At 38.5% G+C, this 22,985-nt stretch overlaps 1 protein-coding gene across 4 annotated transcripts in view; it reads right to left on the reverse strand.

Annotated features, from left to right (window-relative positions):
- LOC103732335 (sodium channel protein type 2 subunit alpha) overlaps positions 1-22,985 on the reverse strand; it is a 157,384-nt gene that overhangs the window by 103,257 nt on the left and 31,142 nt on the right. For 2 of the 4 annotated variants that reach the window (XM_008830900.1, XM_008830903.1), the window contains exon 2: positions 272-349. The exons of the other annotated variants lie outside the window; for them this stretch is intronic. The gene's annotated coding sequence lies outside the window, so the exon portion shown is untranslated. The remainder of the gene's footprint in view (positions 1-271; positions 350-22,985) is intronic. 4 annotated transcript variants of the gene reach the window in all.

A 22,985-nucleotide genomic window follows, 5' to 3' on the forward strand; every position in this document is an offset into this window, starting at 1 on the left:
ACAGGACCTCCAAAGCATCCCTCATTCTCCTCACCCTTCCCCAGGGGCTCTCATGCCTATCGGCAGTCACAGGCATAAGGAGGATGCGCACACATTCCAGGGAGGAAGCTGTCGTGCCATGCCTGGTGCTCTAAGAGAAGAGACATGCTAACACATGCAGCCAACAGCTTCAAAATGAGAGTGGTCCCCCTGCAGATGTCCCCAAGGGTTCTACTGCAAATGTAGAGCAGCCTCCCAGACAGCAAGCATAGTAAGAACAGGAACACATTACCCCTGCAGAAGCTTTTTTATTCAGAGTTTTGGGCTGATAAGCTGGAACCAAGAAGACTGCAGCTAAAATTCCATCATGCTTTAAAAAAAAAAAAAATTTTTTTTTTTTTTTTTCCTTCAAATTCTCCTTTAAAGACCACACCTAACTTCCTGTAAAAGGATTCTGGTAATTGAAGTAAAGCCGGCATTTCCTGTGCGGGGACTACAAAGTGACATTTTAAGAACTGCCACTAGAGGGCTGGGAACTGAGAAGGAAAACCCTTTCCTGAGGAGCACAGGGTAGCAGCCCAAAGCTTTCAGTCCCAGAGTTCAGAGTCTGCAGGCTGTCTTAGAACTAAGCCTAGAGACTGCAGACCGCAGTGATCTATCTACTAACTGGCAATGCTCCTATTCTCTCCTTTTATTTGTTAAGCCAGAGAGTCATTTAATCAACAAAAATTAATTCAAGTTAAAAGTAAAAATAAGCAAATAGTTGAGGGTTAAAAAATTAAAATCTGCATAGTGGATTACTGACTAAATTAGTGAAATTTGATTATATTAGTGGGAATATTACAGTAGCTCAATTTAAATTACTATCAGTTCCAGAATATCTGGAATCCACTAAGTTATTTTATGATTCTACAAAGAGACAGCTTTAGAGCCATGTAAGCTAACTTTTCCTAGGGGAAAAAAATTAAACTGATAATGCACAAATCTTATTTTTTCTGCAACTTAGGTCATTGAAAACAAAAGCAGCTAGAGGGGCTGGGTAGATGACTCAGCAATAAAGCACTCTGCACACAAGCGTGAGGAAAGGGAAAACCACTGTTTGGATCCACAGCACACACACAAAATCTGGGCAGGCATTGCAGTCTACCTGTAATCCCAGTGCTTGGGAGGTAGAGACAAGGGGATTTCTAGCACAAGATGGCTGGCTACAATAGCCAAACTGGTTAGCTCCAGGTTCAGCCTAGACACCCTGCCTCAGTAAATAGAGTGGAGAATAGTCCAGGAAGATACCCAGTGCCAACCTCTCTAGACACACACACACACACACACACACACAAATACACACGATTACTTTTCTGTTGCTGTGATAAAACACTGATGAAAACAAATTTGGAGAGGAAAGGGCTTATTTGGCTTACAGCTCACAGTCTATCATTGAAGGAAGTCAAGGCAGGAACCTAGAGGCAGGAACTGAAGCACAGACCATGGAGGAACACTGCTTACTGACTTGTTCCTCTGGCCTATGCTCAGCCTGCTTTATTATACAACACAAGACCACCTGCCCAGGGATCGTACTTCCCACAGTGGGCTAGGCCCTCCCACATCACTCAGTAATCAAGAAAATGCCCCACACACATGGCCACAAGACCAATCCAGTAGAAGCAACCCCTAATTGAGGTTCCTTCTTCCCAGTTGTGTCAAATTGACAGCTAAATCTATTCAGGAAACACACACACACACACACACACACACACACACAAACAATAAAAAAATAGAAAAGCTACCAGAAAAACAAGAAAAATCATGACAGGAAATTGAGATCCTAACTGCAATTTTCCATCTAATTACAGAGTTAAGATTGGAGGACCTACTAAGTGGTAATCACTAGGCTAGATGTCTGCATGCACTGAGTCATCATTTTCTCTCCATAACTATCAAATAACACTTTCCTGACTCATATGTGAAGAGAAGAAAGAAGATACATTGGGATTAGGGAATGTCTCCTGTAGTCATAAGCAGTACTCAAAGTCTGATGACAAAGATCTGTGACTTTTACATAGTCATGAAAAGAAACACTCATGCAACGTAAGCTTAAAATAACAAAGTAAAAATCAAGCAGAGGTGCAAATTTGTCTTCATGGTCAACACGACTGCATTTGGAATCCCCTAGGAGACACATCTCTGGCCATGTCTAGAGAAGTTTAAGTGGAGAGAAGACCATCTGTTATGGGAGGCATTATCCCAGGGGGTAGAGTCCTGGCTGAATAAAAAGGAAAAGAAGAAAAAGCCAACTGAGTACCAGCTTTCTCCACTTCTGACTGAATACCGCATGGCCAACTGCCTCATGCTCCTGTGATATGCCTTCCCCTTCATGATGGACTGTATGCCTTCTTAAGTCAGGTATTTTGTCACAGCAATGAAAAAAGTTATGCGTATAGGTTTTAACTATTAAATCTATATATTTGCACATTTTCTAGCTTTATCATTTTCATTTGAGAATGTACTTGTAGGAAATGTGCAAGGGGAAGAGCTAGCCAGAAACAGTATTTTACTCACTCGAATAGCCATCTTCCAAATTTAAGAGAGAGAATGACTCAAACTGGTTGAAGCAAAAAGGAAATAAAGAGAAAGGAATTTGTTTATTGTCTAGGGCTAACTTTAAGCATATGATGATTTCAGACTTCAGCTGATATTACCAATACAAAATTATGTTCTACCCCTTTGCTCTAAGTTCCATAGTGAGAGGTACTTTGTAGATATTCTTCTGTAATAAGATCCTTTAAAAGATCCAATGGGTCAATCTCTCTAACTTCAGAATAATAGAAAAATAACAATAACAACAACATCAGCATCTCCTCCCCTCTCTTATTGTCTCTCACTGCCTCCAGTTGCAGTTGGGTCACATGCAGTCCTGAAGTGACCACTCTATCCAGAATAATGCATTCAATTAACTAGTCTTGCCTAAGCCACATACCTTGAAACAGGAAGAGCCCTCCTCTGAAACATGTGAACAGTAAGGTCATGTTGGTGAAACAGAAGCACTTCAAAATTAGAATGGAATGCAGAACTGAAGAAATGCTTTAGTTAAGAGAGCTTGCTACTCTTGCAAAGGACCAGAGTTACATTCCCAGGGCTCCAAGGGGCTTGATGCCCTCTTCTGGCCTCTGTGGGCATACACACACACACACACACATTTTTTCAAAAGCAGAATTGGAATGCTATTCCAATAAAGAATAAAGGACACACAAAGCCACAGCAGGAAACCACCGAAAAGCATAGAACAGACTGGAGCCTCGTAACGAAGGATGCTAGAAAATCTGGGTGAAAAAAGACCTTTAAATAATAGTCAATGGATCTTATCCATGTTTATGCAGATATTACTCTAATATATTGAAAGAAATTAAAAGTCACAATTTTAAAACAGGATTCTAAAAAGGACACTTCTAGAAACACATATTTCTCATTATTTTTCAACTTTATTCACTCTTGAGTGCAAACGTCTCTAGGATTTTAATTTATCCACAACCATTAATTATAAATTGCTGCATAATTCTATACTTATCTACAAGATTTAATAACCCAGTCATTTTCTTGGTGTGTGTTTATCTTTCCAGTACTTATATACATGTTGATTTTTATGGAGAGAAATTAGTTAATGCATTAATTACTAGAACCCTCTTTTTCGCTATTGCCCCTTTATATATATGTGAATGTTGTTTTTGCAGATATCATTATGTATAATAACATGGCTTAATATGTGTTTATACATTTTAATTTAGTCAGTGTTCTTCTGTATGTGTTTATGTACCTATGAGCATGTATGTGAATGTGTATCTACAGGTGCACATGGAGTGTACAGATGTGTGTGCACCTGTGTGGAGAGCAGAGGACAACCTTGGGTGTCAAACCTCAAGTGCCATCCACTTTTATTTATTTTTGAGACATGGTCTTTCACTGACCTAGAGGTAGCCTAGTAAACTGGGTTGGCTGGTCATCAAGTCCCAGGTATTGGCCTGTGTCTCCCTCCCTAGCACTGAAATTACAAACGCTCACTAATATGCTTAACTTTTTTTTTTTCCACTTGGGCTCAGGTTCAGGTCCTCATGCTTTTAGGTCAAGCACTTTACTGACTAAGCTTTCTCCACAACTTTAATGTTGCTTTCTTTATGATTTGGAAACTAAAGAAAAGAAGTCATGAAAAAGAAACAATATATCAACACCACTAGAATTCAAAAATGCAATTTTAGAGGTTTCTTCTTCAACTACTTTACACGATACTGCTTGTCTCTCCCATTATCCATGTGTCTTCCAAAACTAGTGTGTGTCCTTAGAAGTTGTTACAAAGTTTTCTGCATGAAGAGTGATAAAGTGAATATAGTTTTACATCTTCTGGTAATATGTCATGTAGAATTCTCATAAAATATCAGCATAATGTTAACAAAGGTCAGAACAAAGACAAACCATTGTGCACAATTTCTTAAAACTTCTTCCTAGGAAACTTTAAAAAAATGAGCCAAGAATTCTAATTTTAAATATACATTACATGAAAATCCCTTAAGATGAGAAAAAGTCTCACATTTTTTGTCTAAGATGTTTTGATAAAACATTTTGTGCTCACCTTTTGAAATATTCTAAGGTACACTAACATGTTAAAATCAATAGGAGATAAAGGATAGCTTAGTTTTTTTTTTTTTTTTTTTTTTTTTTTCCTGTTGCTGTGGTAAAATACCCTGACAAAAGAAACTTAAGAAAAAAAGGGTTCATCTTGACTCATAGTTATGAGGGCTACAATCCACTATGGCCAGGAAGACATGGCTTCAAGCAGGGAAAGCATGGTTGCCTGAGCAGGAGGCAGGCTGGTCACATTACATTTACAGTCAGGAAACAGACAGTGAATAGGAAGTAGGTTGAAGCTATACAGCCTCAACACCAGCCCCCAGTCACCCACTTTCTCTAGTAAGGCTCCACTTCCTGAAGGTTCCACAACCCTTCTTAACAGTGTTACTAGCTAGGAACCATGTGTTCAAATAGGTAAGCTAATGGTAGACAGTTTATATTCAAACTACAACAAAGAGTAATACCTGACAGTAGATGGGCTCAGAAAAAATCTTAAGCATTGCATGATATTTTGAAATATGGATTCTTAGATAGAACAATGACTTAAATTCTGACTTTACTAATATCAATTCTGAGACTTAGGCAGGTTGCAAATTATTCAATTTATTGGTGCTTTGGTTTTAAATGGATGATCACAGCGTTTACTTCATCAGATTATTACGGGGATTTATTGATTTCAAAGTCCTTAAAATAGTGCTTGACAAATAGGAGATGCTATGTGTGACATGATCAATTTCCCCATTATGATATAAGATGAAGATTACAATAGATGCTTAACTACGGGCAAGACAGCCTCAAGAAATCTTGTCTAGCCTTTAAATTGCTATACATGGAACTTTATGTGTGTTTGTGTGTATCCTGATTTTGATATTATTATTTTCCAAATTTTGAGACATTGAAAATATGACTAATATGCAACTAAAGCACAAACTTGTATGATTTTCTCCTTTATCAGAGAATTGGAATAGCAGCAATTTATAATTAATGGTTGTGGATAAATTAAAATCCTAGAGACGTTTGCACTCAAGAGTGAATAAAGTTGAAAAATAATGAGAAATATGTGTTTCTAGAAGTGTCCTTTTTAGAATCCTGTTTTAAAATTGTGACTTTTAATGTCTTTCAATATATTAGAGTAATATCTGCATAAACATAGATAAGATCCATTGACTATTATTTAAAGGTCTTTTTTCACCCAGATTTTCTAGCATCCTTCGTTACGAGGCTCCAGTCTGTTCTATGCTTTTCGGTGGTTTCCTGCTGTGGCTTTGTGTGTCCTTTATTCTTTATTCAGCCTGAATCCACCAGTTCATTTCTGTAACTAACAATTTCCCCAAGGGGGAGAAAGTTCTGGATAATCAGGTTTTTGGGATTTTCTGTGGCCTTTTAAGAAGAGAACACAACACAATACGAAAGAGTGAAGCTCAGTATGTACTAGTTCCAAAATCTCATTCTTTTTAAATACTCAATTTCGTTCTAATATGAAACTAACTTATTTGCAGCTCTTCGTTTTCATATGATACAAGCTATTATTCTTGTTAAAGTCAAACATTCCTTTAAATGGGCATTATGCCTTTGTATATATTTTGTTTTTATTTAACTGAAATGAATATCAATTTTACCATGATGATCTCTGATAAACATAAATCAATTTGAAAATAATTATTTTAAGTCCAATTTTCCTAAAAAATTAATTATAAAAGCAGTTACCTCATGCTGAGGTGCTGTCTCATTGAGTAAAGTACTGTCTGGCAAGCATGAGAACCTGGTTCAGATCCCCACAATCCACACAAAAAGAGGCTACAGTAGCACCCATCTTAACCCCAGCACTTGGGGAATAGAGATAGCTGGATCTACAGGGCTCAGTGGCTAGCCAGTCTAGCCAAAATGCCATGCACTAGGTTAAGTGAGAGACTCTATCCCATAATATAAGGTGGAGAGCTATACAGGAAGATGTCCAAAATTGACTTATGACCTCCACACATGCAACACACAGGTGAGCGCACCCATACACAGGTGTACACACATGCATACACCACACTACACACACATATACAAACACATAGTCTTTAAAAATAAAATATAACAAGATAGTCCTATATCTTTATACGAGTCTTTTTTATTTTATTGCAGGTTGGCTTCGGTACATTTCTAGGTCAGATTTTATCTTCAGATAATTGCGTATGTGTTCAAAGAGTTCCATGCACTGACTCAACCCTCTCTACCTGGTTCATCAGGAGGAATACTGACTGTTCTGATGAAAGATTATTTTGTTTTTAATCGACAGATTACTCTGGCTTAATAGAATTTCACTCCTGCATCTTCATAATCAGGAGAGAAAGAAATTTCTTTGGGTGTGGCCATCCCTGTGAAAGCAAGACATTTCCATTTGTTATGTATTTCTAAATATTTTCAGGTTAATTTTCCTCATTCTTTTACTTTTATAAAGGTTTCTATCTAAATTTTTCTTCTTTCATCCTCATCTTCTTCCATGTTAGAGTAAAAAGTAATCTTTAAATTCTTCAAAGATCTGAATGTTGGGTATTTCCCTGATGTCAGAACGAGTAGGCTAAGCCAGGGGTTGAAGGTATTTGAAATGAAAAACAATGCTCAAAATAGCTCTGAGGGATGTGGGTATAGCTCACATGAGATCCCTTGCCCATCATGCTCAAGGCATCTCAGACCAATCCCCAGCACAGAGAAAAAGAGAAAATTCAAGGCAGCATTGTAGATAGAAAATCTGTGTGTATATATATATGTACATATGTACACATGTGTGAGTGTGTGTGTGTGTGTGTGTGTGTGAGAGAGAGAGAGAGAGAGAGAGAGACTAAAGAAGAGAGAATGAGATACTAAGAGACCAGAGGGTTTTTTTCTCCATGTCATGTTTACACAGTCTGAATTCTAGAACTCTACTAGATTCGTGTTTTATCTTTTTTAATCCTTGCAGTATTTGTAACATGCTTCCACATTTGTACCAGTGATCAGGATTCATGACTGCTGAGTAGCTTGCCACTGCCATGTTGAGCCACAGTTTCAATTCACGTGTCTGATTTTAAATACATTTCACTGTTTTATATCTCCCCCAAATAAGAAAAATGCCATTGAGAAGAATATATTTGATATATATCAAATATCTATATCTATATATTGATATGTGTGTGTGCATGTATGTATTTTAATACTAGATCCCTGTCTTTGCCTGTTACTTTTCTCATTGCTGTAGCAAAAACAACTTAAGGAAGGAAGGATTTATTTTGGATCATGGTTACAGAATACAACCCATCCCAGCAGGAAAGTCATGAAGGTGGGAGTCTGAGGTCACTGCTGATATTGCATCTGCATCAGGAAGCAGAGAGAGAGAGAGAGAGAGAGAGAGAGAGAGAGAGAGAGAGAGAGATATTAGGGGAGCGAGATATTTACCTCGGTGCTTAGCGCTCTTACTTTTTATTCAGCCTAGAAGTTAGAGTGGATCTTCCCACCTCAGAAAATATCTAACTGACATGCCCAGAGACTTGTCTCCAAAGTGATTCTTGATCCTGTTGACAATCATATAAACTACAATATCTAAAATATGTGTGGATTCCAATAGGGCCCTGGTATTAGAGAAACTGAAATCACTGACTTTCTGCCTGTAACCTCACTTCTGCAGTGCTAACTTGACCTCTTCTGGAAAGCAGAAATTGTCTCCTAAAGATCTTCATTTATCCCATACTGAGTATGTTCATCCCAGGCGGCAAGAAGAATTTATCCAATTATCAAAAATGATGTGTTGACATGATGATGGCTCTCTTAAATGTAGAGCCCATGACCAGTGCCAGTTGATGTCAGCCCTTTCTAACTTTGCCTTCTCTCCCCACTTTATGGTGTGTCTTCTTCTCTTGCTTCCCATAAGTACCATACTACGTTTCCTCTGCAATCTGGTAAACCTCTCTCTTTATATTCACTTCTTAGAGAGTTGCCCATTCCTGTGACCACCTTACAGCTGCATGATGATGTCCTCAATACAGATCCCTAGTACTGAACAAATTCGGGGTCTCTTTATATACATACTACTTTGCTGTTTCTTCTTAGAGCCTCAAGTGAACATTCCTTAAATGGAACATATGTATCCTAGAAATTGGTGCCATTTCTAAATTATTTTTCTTCCTTTAATGCCATCAATTGCTTTTATTTTCCTACATGGGTATGTTCATTCTCCACTCCTTTATTTAATTTTTGAGCTGTTAAAATGTCTTTCTATTCCTACCTCTAGAAAACGCTTATGAGATTTTCTTCTACCTTGACCACTCATTACCACCAATGTATCTCAGGCACAGATGCTTAACCAAACACTCATCCATCTATCCATTCATTCATCCATCCATCCATCCATCCATCCATCCATCCATCCATCCATCCATCCATCCAGAGAACCAGCTCCTCAGGTACAAACCATAGTACCAGACCCTAATTCCTTTCTTTGGCTCTCCTGCATCATGTCATATTCACTAAGAAATTTTTCTGTTTCTGTGCTCAAAATAGTCCAACCACCATGCACTTCTACTAGTTCAAATCACTACTATCTAATCTCAAATAGAACCCTGGGATTGTAGGCTAGGGATGAAGTTTAGTAGTGGAATACTTGCTCAGCTTGCCATTGGGCTCTGGGTTTGTTGCTCAGGACCACAAAAGAGATTTGAATCTTGCAATTGCCATGATCTACTAACTTAGGTAGTACAAGACAAAATAAAATGTGTAGCCTCATCCAAGTAGTAAGAAAAACAAGTGTCTTACAAGGCAGTAAAACAAAAACAAAATTATTCTCACATGTGTGGTCTCTCTCCTGATCTGATGGTTTTTATTTGCTATTTAATGCTGTATTAACTAGCACAGGGAGAGACAGGGCAAGCACTGAGCCATACAGGAACACTGATTCCAAGTGGAAGTGAGTGTTTCCTCTACCTCTCATTCTTGGCTGCCCGATTCCCCTTGCTCCCGGCTGAAGGACAGAAGCAACCTGATCCAGCTGAAGTCAGAGAATTCAATTTGCCCTTGTGTGAGGCTCCTTCCTTAATTAACTTTGGGGTTGACTCCCCATTCCAAAGGATTGCAGCCTCTGCTCCTAAGCACACCTGGATTAAGAGTGATGAGAGCTCGAGTGTCTTGCTTTCCTTGGCACTGCCAGCAAGGAATGTGTGCTCTTGATTGTACCCTGTCCTGCAATTGTGCCCCCAAGCCTCAATAAAGTTAATTACAGTAGAACACAGACTTCTTCCCATCAGCTATTATCCACGGAGGGTGGTAGTAGTCACTAGTGATAAGGTTCAAGTCCAGGCGACCCAAGACCCAGAAACCACAAGGCCCCTAGGAGGAACTAAGTCAGCCAACTACCAGCCACCTGCCAGCTGACAAACAAGCTCCAGGAAATGGTGACCCAATGCATTGTGATCACCAGAGCATGCTCCACAGGCTGACACACAGGTCCCCCAAGCCCTGTAGCTGCAATGAGTTCCTGGAACTGCATAATTGTACAAAACGGGTTTTACAGTAGATGTTTTCCTTGATAAGTTTCACCAGGTACAGACTGCATGCCCTCCCTGAACAGCCCCCAAAGAGCAGAAAAATATTATCTTTTTTCCACATTATTTCCCTTTACAAGCTGCTCCTCTGCAATCATTAGGCAGCTGGTTGCACTCACTCCTGAGCTGAGTTCCAGCCCCACTAACCCCAATAAACTCTCGCTTTTCCAGAGTCCTCTCTGTTTCTGTTTCACAGCCATCCCTCCACCCGTCACCACCACTTTTTTTTTTATCTAACAACTAGGAAGAGAAGGAAACAGAGAGACTGAGCAGGTTGGGACACCAGGGGCCAAGGGTACAGGTTGATATTGACTGTGTCCCCATCCGGGTGGTGGTGGATAGATCTGGACACGAAGACCTAGTACTTGCTGCAACTCCAGGACATTTCTCTTAAAATCCAAATTTAAAGACATACTACTAAAAATATCAACATGGTGAGGGCAAAGCATGGGCGTCCACACTGCATGGAATTCTGTGGGATTTCCTGTGAATCCAGGCCCCGTATGATCTCTCATCCAACTGTTCTCCCTGATTTATTCTTGGTCTCTTCAATGTGGTAGCCAACTTATTTTAAAATGCAAGACAAATTGAGTCACTAGTTTGGCTAAACTTCTTGCATTTTACTCAGAGGGGGAAAAATCAAAATACATATAGTGCTCATCTATAAGATCTGCCCACCATTACACCATCTTCTACCTTTTGCCTTTCTTGATCTGTCCTGCATGGTCACTCTTTAAGCATTTGAGACACCTCCACTTCATGTGTGCATTTTCTTTTCTCTGTGCCTGAAACGCTTCCCTCCCCCTGCCATTCATGGCTCATTCCTCTCCTGCCTCACCATCTTTACTCAAACTTGACCCCAATGATGACTCCTCCCAACACACTATAAAATTGCAAACGGTTTGTGTTCACATCCATGTACCACGACTACATCTTCGTTCTTTTTTCTTCCTATTGCTTCAACTGTTTTTAAGCTATATTATAGCTGAATTATTTGTAGTATCTGTCTCTGTCAATTAGAATGTAAAGTACATGTGTTAGGTCAGTTTCCTTAGAAGCAGGATGGAAATGGGTTAAGGAAATCTTAGAGTCAACCATGAAGGGGGGTGGGGGCAGGGAGGAGCTGCAGGTCTGGATGAAGAGGAAGCCAAACTGGGGTATAATTTTCAAACCTTGCTTCAATTCATCCTAAGACTATAGTAGCTAGTCATTGGCTAAGTACGTGGGTAAGAAATTTAACTTCCAGGCTCTTTACACATTCTACTGAAGTAAGAACAGTGATTCAAATAATACAAAGAAAGTCATCCAAAGAGAGACACAGATACAGAATCTTAGAAGCAAACAAGTTATAGAAAGTCAGGAGTATACTGAGAGAAATAAAAAAGGACCATGAAATCCTAGATTGTGGTTGAAATTAGAGCAAGATGGTTTAGTTTTTCTCTTGTCTTTTTGCTTCTATATCTTCTATTAGAATGGCCTCTGGCCTCTACTAGGAACCAAATATATAGATAAGTAACAGTGATGAGGACCTTTGAGGGCACAGGTTCTATAGTAGTCTAGGTATCCAGTAGGTATAGACATACCTTTTCATCAAGGCAAATCACCTTTTTTAGTTCTGTTAGAATCTCATCTCCTGTGCTCAGGCTCACAGTGTCAATGTTGTCCATCTCTCACCTCTTTGCACTGTGCCATCCATCACATCTCATGTCTGTTTTCATCTTCCTTTTCTTATCTTATTTTTTTCTGTGGTTCCAGTGTACTTAACACAATATCTCACCAGAGATAAGCTAAACTGCAGCCAACTGATGGAACAATTTCCTCAATGCTACCATTTTATTAGTAGCTCTCTTCTTATTTTCACTGAATATACTCAGAATTTATCCCAGGTTAGTTTTTAAATTATTTTATTTTTATTTATGGGTTTATCTGTGTCCATATATGTATGAACATGTGTGTGCAAGTATCTGTATAGGCCAGAAGAGGGCATCAGATTTCTGGAGTTGGCATTGCAGGCAGCTGTAACCCTCTGGACATGGGTACTGGGAATCCAACTCAAGTTCTTTGCAAGAGCAGTAAGTATTTAACTGCTGAATCATCTTTCCACCCAATCTCTTGTTATTTTATGTCTTTGATGCAGAAAACACATTCTAAGTTTCTGAGGAGTTTTGGCATTTCACTTATATATGCTATGTGAATGGATAGATGTACTTAAGGCATCTCTATGTTTTTAACTTTCCTGTCTTTCCTAACACATGACCCTTAACCTAAAGTCAGACTAGGAATGAAAAAATCATTCCTCCTCCTCTTCTTTCCCCAATCTCCTTTCCTTTCTCTTTCTCTCCTGTTCCATCTCCTCCCCACCTCCCTTTCTCCATATGTATGCTCATATGCACACAGATTTGTTGTGCATTTGTTTCTGACTCTATCTTATTTCACTGGCATATACGTTCATTTTCACTTATTTGACTTTTAAAAAACTTAAATTCTTACTGTCCAGTTGCTTTGGAAAATTTTGTTCTAGTTAGATCTTCATTGTCTGAATTTATATTTCACCTACAGTAAAACATCTTAACTCTTCCCTCTCTATACAGTTTGCTTTACTTTAATTTACTCACCCCCCCACCAAATACTTTGGGTCAATTGTAATAAGCATATCACATTTGTTACCTACACCTAAGAATTTTCAACTATTTACACTACCATCCACATGAAGTACAAATCCTACCCTTGAGATTTAAAGAACCAATTCTCCAGTTTTCTGTTCTGTCTTCCTTTACCATGTTCAGATGTGATAACTGTTTTTCTAAACTTGCATCCTGATCTATGTTTCTGCTTCCAAGAGGTAGCTTTTGGGGTTTTTATCACCTGAAATGCATCACCTACCAGTTCAACCTGCAAAATCAGTAGCAGCTTTATATCTCAAATACCATATTTTCCATGAGTGTTTTCATAACCTTCCAACTGGGCATGTCCTTTCACTTCTTCAAGATCAAGCAAGCTTGTTTTCAAACACTATTTGTTTAAAGAGAAATAACTGTCTGTATTACTTAGAGGTAAGGCAATGCTGTCTTGTGCTTTAAAACTTTTGTACATTACGTAAAGCAATCCTAGCACAGAGTGGATATGCAGTCAAATAATCCAATAGCAGGGCATCTCAAAGAGGCTCAGTACTGAGCATACCAGATTTGCTATACAACAGGCTGTTGTGATTCCATTGGAAGGACCTAAGACTGATATTGATGTAGGGCTGAAAAAAATTCATTATCCTAAAGGCTATCAAATACAATGGCTAAAGAATCACCAAGCCAGTCAAAGCATTTGGTGTCGCAATCAGAAATCAGATGATAATCAATCAGAAACACCAGCTGTTGCAGTTATGTTAAGCAGAGACTTTCCAGTGGGACACAAAAGCTGTAACTGTAGCCAATCAGAAGTTTTCTATACTTTACCCCCATGTCCACCCTGCAATAATTTTGCTCTTGCATTCTGTTACAGAGCCCCCAAATCACCTCTGATTTGGAGGTAGGTGTCTGACTGAAGAATTGTTTCTTGATCAAGTAACTCTAAAATTGGGTTTACCTTTTAATAAATATGAAGAATAATGGTTATATTCTGAGACATGCAAAACAAAATAAATATTTAAAATGTTGAAAAATTCTCAACTACTTGAGACAAAGCATATACTATAATAAGGATTCTTGTCTGTGAAATAATTGGAAATTGGAATATATAATCCCTCAATTGTTTATAACTTCTAGATTCTATAATTACATTACCAGAGTGACAATTTGTCTTTTAATAAATAGAGAATGAGATGTAATCATGCAATTACTAAGATCATTTATGAAAACTCTAGATAGACTTAGGTCAGATTCTGGATGTGATCACAGAGTCAGTCATCCTCCTGAGCATTGGCTAATGCCACACACCTTACTCCCACTGTCAGAGCAGAGCCCAGGCTTGCTGAGGGTAGCCCAGCTTCTAGTGACTTTGGCACATGTGAAATTTTTATAAATATGAGGTGCTGAATTAATAATGAAGTCAAATTTGCATTTGTATAACTAGATCAGAAAAGCATTAAAGAAGAAGACAAAAGAAGGAAGGATTTTTGTCAACAAACATGGCTGTTTTCTGCCACCCACCATCCCTGCCCTGTTAAGACCCTTGTGGACCTCCAATCTGGGAGTTTTCCCAGACCTGCCTTAGTGAGTTTCTGTTCCCATATATCTATGACTACCATCACCACCTCAGCTTTGCCAGGACCCTTGTGTGATGCTGGGGGCTTTCCCAGACCTGACTTGCTTTCAGACCTGTTCAGTTTACTACGATTTTTGCACCTCAAGGACTGTGAGTCCTCCCAGTCTGATCTATCAGCCAACTTATTCACCTAACAATCATCTAGCCCACCCTGCTGTTCTGGGATTGTGAGAAATCAACCTTGGAACCTCAAGTCAATAAACATGGTTCACTTAAAAAATAAAATTAATTATGGATGTTTTGGACTACATGTGTTTTGGACTACATGTGAATGAGATGTAATCATGTAATTCAAGGAATCCATTCAAAAGCAAAATCATGAGGTCCTCTTGCCTCTTTTACAATATCTGGAATTAGATTTTTGGGGGGATTCTGTTGGTTTCATATTTACACATGTATTTTCAGGGAATATGTTAAAATGTATGTTCAAAACATGTGTTTCTCCATTAAACTGGTGATTTTGGAAGTCCAGCCTAGAATAATGTGGTTCCCAGTAATGCTGGCATTCTTCCTTTTGTAGCTGTTGCATAGATCTGTGGAAAGCTTATTTATGCTTTTGCTACTGAATTCCTAGCTGTGCCTCATGCAACATCCTCCATTTGGAAGAACTTTATTTACTTTCTGCTATTTGGTAAAACCATGCCTCTGAAAAACAAGCAATAATTTGAAGGCAGATTGAACTAGTTTGCATCTTTACTCTCTTGCTTTCTGGTTGTGATTCTTTGGTGAAAGTACATTGATTACTGCAAGAATTAAAGAAGACAGTGCAAAGAAAATATTTAGATGCTCAGGACATACCCATTGCCCCTGTGGCCACCAAGCTCTTACACGAGGAACAGTGTACCAAACACAAATAAAACCAAATGTAAAAGAAGCATCTTGTGCTTTCAATATTTACAATCCGTTACTCACTGAACACTTTTGAATTTTATTTTATTATTTTATTTTCTTGCTGGTGGAGATCCAACCTGGGGTTTTATGGGAGGCAAGCAATAAAAATTTTAAGTGACTACAAAGAACCATCATTTTTCCAAAGACTTTGGCTCAGTACCAGTATTCAGTCAAGGCAAACACACAAAACCCTATCTTCTATTCTACATAGTGGTTTATAGTCTACAATTCCATATAATCTAATTAAGAGATATAGATAATATATAGTAAGTCAAATATAGAGCACAAAAGATGATGCTGATTGCTTTAGAAAAGAAATGCTGTAGGAAAAATGTGCAATCAGGATGTGGGAGGGGAAGGGTGGGCTGCAATTTTAAATAGAGTGGCCAGGGAGTATCTCTCTGAGGAAGCTAGCCTGGTCATGAGCCTTCCTGGATGAAGCGGTTCTACAGAGTGAATACACTGTAGATTTTTGGAAAGGCTGGAGGGAAGGTAAATAGCAGCCAACAAATGGAGTCACAATGCAAGGCAGAAACACACGCCCAGGAAGCAGAAAGTGGAGCAGATAGCAGTGACAATAGCAGACGCGGCCAACCTCAGAGAGGCCTGCCATCTGGTTTCACAGCAGTTCAACCAGTGACACCTGTGACATAAATGTCAAGATCAGAGCCCAAACCAGACCCAGAGAAGAGGCATTCACACCACAAATAAATGAAAGCTCCCTGCCATTTAGTGTCCTCAGCCCCAGCCCGAGCACAGGAGATGCTGATGCAGGATAGCCCTGTTGCGGATTCCAGGGAGTAGGTTGGGAATCCAAGGACGCCAGGAGGAAGGGTGTGGACTCCAAACCTGGTAGGCTGCCTGGGAGAGGATGCAGGAGCAGTTTCATAGATCTGGGTAGCACAGTAGCCAGATTTAGCCTAGAAGCAGCTACCTCAGAGACCAGACAAGCAAAGTGTTGCCCTTCCTTAACACCTAGACATAGTTGTTGACATTTAAAAAGAGGGGAAAGGATACTATTTTTAACCAAGATGCAGTGTTTAGCAACAATGACAGTAGCAAGAATGAGAAGCTATAGCTACACAACAGGTATTGCCATATAACCTATTTGCTTGTTTTCCTAAACCCAAGGGTTAATGGCTGTGTCGGCAATGCCTTGTGAATTCCATGTGTTGGTAGTCACCCTCGCCACACTTTCCTTAATTTCTAACCACTCCACCATACAGAAAGGACACAGCTATTGTAACACTCACTTTGTGTGATTTCTTGAGCATTGGATTTGTTTTTCATTTTTTGCTTCTGGGTGTGGTTTTGTTTGTTTGTTTGTTTTGAGACAGGATCTCCCTCACAACCCAGGCTGGCCTGGAATTCAACTATGTAGCCCAGGCTGGCCTCAAATTCATGGTACCCCTCCTGCCTCAGCATCCCAAAAGCCAGGATGACGGACATGAGCCACTGTGCCTGGCTCTGTTGCAGTTGTTTTTCCCCTCTTCCCTGGATTAACTTTGGTCTTGGCTGACTCCATAAGGCTGCTGCTAGAATATATTCAGATTATTGGAGGTAGAACATTGTTTGAAGAGCAAAGCATTTGAGAATTCCTTTTTTTTCTTAGTATTATTAAATTTCTAGGTTTGTCCAATACTATAATATTATATTTAAAACAAGTGTTATCTCCTGAATTCCATACTAAAATTTTCCTTCATAATTCCACGCATATAAATTTTAGAAGTATAGTCAGAACTCATAAGATGGCCCATCTCTCCCTAGGTCCACAGATGCCGCAGCCAGCATGTTAGATTTATGTGATTCCCACCTTGTTGTATTTCTCTACCAGTTTCTTCTGAAAAGAAAGAAAGGAAAAATAGCACATTGGAGAAGAGAAAAGGGCAAACTCCTCAGGAAAACATCTTCCTGCCCTCCAAAAAGTGACCCTTGGCTTTCTCCAAATTTATTACCAGACTCACACTCATAAATGACATTTCTCATTTATTTTTCTTACTCCCAGCCAAGCAAAATATTCTGAAATAACTAAAAGCTAGGACTGATCCGTAAAAGCAAAGCCTTGTCTTTGGAAATTATCAAAGAGCAAGGAATGACTCACACATTTTTGAAAAGTTCAAAATCATGATCAAAAGCTGCAAACCAATTTTCTTGTGGTTTCTCATAAAAGAGACATCGTGGAGTAGGGAAATGGTTTGAGTTGTATAAAAAAATACTTTTCCCAATGGAAGACTTTGTAAGTCAGAAGATACAACAGATTTAGCGTTAGAGCCATCCTTCCTCTTATGATCTTGCAGAACAGTTTTTCCTTCTGTTGGCACCACAGTCAATACTAATTAAAGTAATGGATTCTGTGTTTGGATGGGGGCCTCCACGGGATCATTTAGTCAGGTTTCTTATATTCATTAAAGATTAAACTAAAATCAGAAGCAGATGGCTTTGTCTCATCTCTCAAAACAGACTGCACAACTTTCCTAGGTTGCATGTTCAACTCTTTAATCACCATCCACCTTCTTCTTCCGTGATTTCCATCAGTGCTAACATTTTCCATATTATTCCCTCAAACATTTCACTACATCAAAATGGAAGAATCAGATACCATGCACAGGAATTACTAGGGGAAAACTGCCAAAATATTTGCTTTGTATTCTGCTTATTGTCATTCAAAGAACAATTTACCTATTGGTTTAACCAAGTCATACGACTTTGTTACAATTGTAGGATGGAAAGGCTGGTGGTGGGCATCCTTCCAACATTTCTCAGCCTTTGGCTCACTTTTCTGCCTGTTTTTTTTTTTTTTTTTTTTTTTCTCATTTCTTCTGAAGAGAATGGAATGCTAATTTGGTTAATCAGTTTCTGACGCAATGTTGACTAAAGGATTGAACTGAACGCACAGATTTTTGACATATTGTATTGTAATTGCCATCAAGTGTAGTATATTCTTTAAGTATTGCTATTTCTTGTTTGGTCTATGGATTCATTATTTTTAAAAATTTGTCACTTAGTTAAAAAAACAGACCTGGACATCTTATTGCTTTTGACTTCTAACTTAGTTCCATTATAGCAAAATAATCTTTGAAATAGAGCGAGACGTTTCACAGCTGGTATATGGTCTGTGGGGAAAGTCCCAATGAAAAGAACTTAAATTTTGCAGTTTTAGGATATAAGTGACAATTATATTTATGTTTGATAATTGATAACATTATTCAGTTCTTTGTTTTTACTAATTTTTGTTCTCCTAGTCCGATGAATTACTAAGAGAGGATTGTTAAAATCTTTGAAAGGAGTTGTAATCCCAGCACTTGAGAGGCAGAGGCAGGGATGATCACCTCCCATATAGGGTTGGCTTGGTCTACATAGTGAGTTCCAGGTCAACTAAGACAACATGACAAGGTCCTGTCTCAAAAAATTTGTCTACTTTTAATTCTTCCATTTTTATTACCCTCATATTTTTTGGAATATTATTTTACAAACCATTGTAAAAATTACCATACTTTGTTAAAAACTGGCTGTTTTGCAGCTGGAGAGATGGCTCAGTGGTTAAAGTGCCTGCCATGAAAGTGTGAAGACCCAAGTTCAAATCCCCAGAAGCTGGGTAAAGATGGTAGCGGACACCTGCAATCCCCATGCTCCTATGGCAAGAAGGAAGCCTGAAGCAGGAGAATCTATAGAAACTGCCTGACCAGCCACCCTTGCTTACACAGCAGAGAACAACAAAGAGAGACGCTGTCTCAGATGGAAGGGAAGGACCTCCACCTGAGGTGTCCTCTGACCTCTACATGTGCACTGTGGCATGTGCACACATACACACACACACACACACACACATGCATTCACAAACTGAACATTTCTACTCTATGCAATGACCATTTTTGTGTGTAAATATTTTGTCAAGAAATATACATTATTTGGTATTAATAGAGTCATATCACCTTTTGCTTAGTATTTGCATTCTTTAGTAGTAACTTTCAACCTGTCTGTGATATTATATTTAAAATACATCTCTTGAAAATAGCATATTCCTGGAATTTATTTTTCTTGATAATCTCAAGAGTAATGAAAATATATACCTCTTAAAAGATTGTGTAAGTACGATCCTACCAGCCTTTCGAATAAGAGCTAAAACCCAGAAACAACTCAAATGTCATCAATAGGTAAATTAGAATAATTATTATATAGAATACTATTCAATAATAGAAAGTTACAAACTGTTTATGCATGAAATATGTTTAAATCTAAAGAATTATTATGATGAATGAAGAAATAAAGAAAAGAGTTTGCCACAGCAGCATTTATGTGACATTTTCAAGCAGACACCTCAACTGTATTGACAGAGCCCCTTATGGTGGTCGTATCTGGGAGTTTGAGGGATTGTCTGGTGATGCAAGCCTTCTTCATTTTATTTGGGACTGTGGTTAAGGAGAGGAATGCATTGGTTGAAAATCAAATTGATGTGTATTTGAAAAAAACATGTTTATTTGATTTTATGGAAATGACAGTTCAATGAAAGGAAACAGCTTGCTCCCAAGATCCACTGTACTTACTGTTTTCCATAAGACTCTAGCCACAACCAAGCCAGACTTGGGTTGGCTGAGGCAGGTGAGCCACCTGTGTTCACTCTCTTACTGAAACCTTCTGTTGACTGAGTGGTCCTGTCAGGCACCTTCAGTCTACTATCTCCATGTGGCCATTAATAACAGCTTAAACTTCTCTGATATGGATTTGTATTTTCATGGGAAACAGCATTCCATTCATGCCTCTAAAATAATTAGCTTTCACATCAATAGGAGTTGGCTCCATTCAAATCTCTGCCTCCAAAGAATGCAAAGCCTAGATAGTTAGGGATTGTGTTGTATTGCAGTGTTAGAGTTCCGGCCCTACATGTGCAAGATTCTAGTTTTGCTCTCAAGCACTAGAAAGAGAAAAAGAACTAGATAATCAGTAACCTAACTTGTTAATTAGGCAATCACAATAAACACACAGAAATTTAAATAACAGCAAGTTCAGTAACAACATAAAAAACAATATAATACAAAATGGCAAAACAAAGCAGCCTACAATTTATTAGTGACAAAACACTAATGCTTCATAACTAAAAAAATACAAATTGATACTTGTATTATATGCATTATTTTAGGCACATTTTTTTCTATATGCACTATTTTATTTATCACTTACTATAGCTCTGAGAGGTGGACCAAGAAGAGCTAAATAGCCTCAGTTTTTAGTTGAAGAAATTGAACAGCTGTCCCTGACCACAGTAAATAAATCCAAGATTTCAGTTCTATATTTTGACCTCCTCAAACAGTAATGGCATTCTATATTGCCTCATACTTGAAACATGTCACAGGCAATGAAAGCTGTAATGGTTAATTTTGATTCAACTTAATATGATCTAGAATCAATGGGAATGTCTGGAGGGAGTTTCTAGATTGGATTAACTGAGGTGGGAAGATCCATAAGGAATGTGGGTGTAGCCATCTACTGGCTTGGGTCCTGGACTGAAAATCAGGAGAAAGGGGCCAAGTACCACCATTTGTCTCTGTCTGCTTCTTGACTATGGTTGCATTGTCACAAGCTGCCTCAAACTTCGCCTACCAAGCCTGCCTCCAACACCTTCCTGTTGGAGAAGTCAAAATAAATTCCAACTTTCCTAAGTTGCTGTTGTTAGGTATTTTTTCCAGCAAGGAGAAAAATAACTAATACAAGGTGATTCCAATGTCTTCTTGGTCAAGGTGGTGCTCATACTGGACTGTCAAAGTTGGTCTGGGTGAGAGGACATAGAGATTTAAAGAAAAATTATAAACAAAACCCATTTCTAAGCAGGGTCTGGATCTGGGTGGAAAAGAAAAGAAGGCAGCTGGGAATAGTAGCAGATGAGAGGATTGGTTGTGTGAGGCTAGAAGCTCAAGCTGAAGATTTAATCAGGGAAGGATAGAGCACAGTGGGAAGACATTAAGTAGAACACTGAAGGGTAATTTGCTGGTGCTTTGAAGAAGAGAAATGAAATACTGAGAAGCACGCACCACAGAACATAGGCATTTTATGTTATATATAATATATTATTATATAATATAGCATATTATAACATGGTACTGTTGTAGATATATTAATATTGCAACGTATTTACGATATAATTTAGTATGATGATCAAAGTGGGTAAACAATGAATGGGCTGTAAAGAAATTAAGGAAGATGAGCCAAACCTGTTTAAGAAATTTGCCCGAAGGACAGAAAAGCAGTGGTGGAACAGCACCAAAAAGCACATTTCTCAGTATGAGAGAGCCATGCTTGCTTGAAGGCAGAAATAAAGGACTTAAGAGAGAATAAGAAATTAAGAATGTGGAAAGGAAATGTGTTTAAGAGGAATTTCTCTTCAAGTAAGGTTAGCAGGATGAGATCAAGAGCAAGAAAATCCTTAAATGTTGACTTCAAAGATAGGTTTAAGCATGTGTAGAAGGAGTCAAAGGAATTGGATGAAGAAGCAGCTAAGCGATAGTGAATGCTAACAAAATTACATTCACCTGTGCCTAGGTCATGCTAATAAAGAGCTGTGCAGTCATGCTATGTCATGCTAATAAAAGCTCCTGCCTGGATAGGTAAGAGGAAACAAAGCAAAACTGGACAGTTCTGGAAACAATAATAAGGCCATTTGAGTTATCATCAATAAGAAATGAGTTTTGTTGGTTGTTTACAGAAGAAATAAGTAATAATAACAAATTAATGTGAAAATTTGGAGACATGATTTTATAAACGTTACTATAAGTGCTACCCATACACATGTAGCTCTCTCCCACCATTAAAATGACATTTTTCCATTTGAACAAAAGGAAATTATGAGTCTCTGTGTGGTATGGTTGGTAACTCAGTCATGACAGAATTGGAAGCTGGTAAAATCTTTAAGATATCAGAGCTGAGTTGCAAGTCTTTCTGACATGAGGCTGTGTGCTCTTGAAGGAATGTGAGGGCCCAGGCCCCTCCTCTTTTTCTCCCTTTGCTTTCCAGAAACCATGAGGTTAACTGGTTTCTGCATAGGTTACTGTACTATGGGATGCTTACCAAGGTGTACTTTGTCACAAGCGCCAAGTCAGTGGGACCAAGTAGCTGTTTACTGAAACCACTGAAACTGTGAGCCAAGCTGCAACTTTCTTCTTTATAAGCTGGTTACTTCAGGTACTTTGTCACAGTGTCAAAGAACTAGCATGCCACATAAGGTAAAATTTAAAGTTTCAGGCTCAATAGTCCAGAAATGTAATGTAGTAACAAGGGGTACTTTTGGTTGCTCAACAAGAGCTAAACTTGTTGAACTCTTACTAAGAGAGGGACTGGTATACAAACTTTACATGCATTGTTATCGTTTAATTTAGTCTTCACACAATAGTATTATGGGTAGGAGCAAATGATCAGTTTCACTTAGAAAAAGAATCTGAATGAAGCTTATTACTAGTCTGATGACTGGTGTATGACTACAGAAGCCTGCCCTTGGAGTGTGGCCACTTGACGTCAGAGTCCAAGTGCTTCACTGCTGTGTTCACATGGTGACTAAGCATCTATAGAAACCATAAAATATTAGCCATTATTTCTGGTTACAGGATTAAGGCTTCAACGATTTTTCATTTTGTTATCTTAGCTCACTAAACTGTACATATTTATGGCATATCACACACATTTTAATATATATAT

This window comes from Nannospalax galili, unplaced genomic scaffold (assembly GCF_000622305.1).
Source record: "Nannospalax galili isolate Female #2095 unplaced genomic scaffold, S.galili_v1.0 scaffold514, whole genome shotgun sequence".
NCBI lineage: Eukaryota > Metazoa > Chordata > Mammalia > Rodentia > Spalacidae > Nannospalax > Nannospalax galili.